A 1032-nucleotide genomic window follows, 5' to 3' on the forward strand; every position below is an offset into this window, starting at 1 on the left:
TATATATATATATATATATATATATATATATATATATATATATATATATATATACGTGTACTGAATTTAAGGTATTCACTTAAATATAATATAATTTTGTTAATTATTGTAATATTATGTTGATTGATTTCAAATTTCAAATAAATTTTTTTTTTTGTCTAAAATGAGTGGGAAAATGACACTTTTGTTTTAATATATATGTATGATAAGCCGTTAATTAACATATAAATATGCTTTAATTGTACTAATTTCTAAGTGAATATTATGTGTTTGTGCAAGAAAGAAGTGTATTTCAGGTATTTACGGCTCAATCATTGGAAACCGGGACCTAGGCATGAGGAAGCGTAAAATGAAGACGAATCGGGATGAATATTCCAAGGCAAAAATGGGTCAAGAATGAATGGTCAAAACCATAGCAAAGTTCAACGGAGAATTCGAGCAAAGGAGAAGCCAGAAAACGCCACCGGGAGGGTGTCACGCTGGTGGTCACGCCGTGACCTGCAGCGTGACACCGTGGTTAGCTTTCAGATGGTCTGTGTCACGCTGCAGGTCACGCCGTGACCCGCAGCATGACCCGCCACCATCTGAAAGTGGCATGTGTGGTCACGATGAAGGTCACGTCGTGACCTCCATGGTGACCTGCAGTCCACTTTGCGGATTCAAGGCGTCACGCTGCACGTTACGGCACGCCGTGACGTGTAGCGTGACAGCCTGGAATCCGCGAGGCTTAAGTCTGGTCACGATGAAGGTCACGCCGTGACCTCCATCGTGACCAGGCATCCTGGTGGTACTTTTTTTTTGGCGCAAATTCCATAGTATAAATAGGATTAGGCTTTATTTTAAATCAATCTTTCAAATTTTCTAAGTCTTCCTTAGGGTTTCTCTCCACAAATACTTTAGATTATCTATCTATTGTAATTCCATTAGATTTGAAGAAGATTTAGAGAAGAACTATCCATTGTAATTATCAATTTCACTACAATTTCATATTCAAACATGATTTATTCATTCAAGTAAGAGTTCAACTTCTTC

The sequence above is a fragment of the Ipomoea triloba genome, chromosome 16 (genome assembly GCF_003576645.1).
Source record: "Ipomoea triloba cultivar NCNSP0323 chromosome 16, ASM357664v1".
In the NCBI taxonomy this organism is placed as follows: Eukaryota; Viridiplantae; Streptophyta; class Magnoliopsida; order Solanales; family Convolvulaceae; genus Ipomoea; species Ipomoea triloba.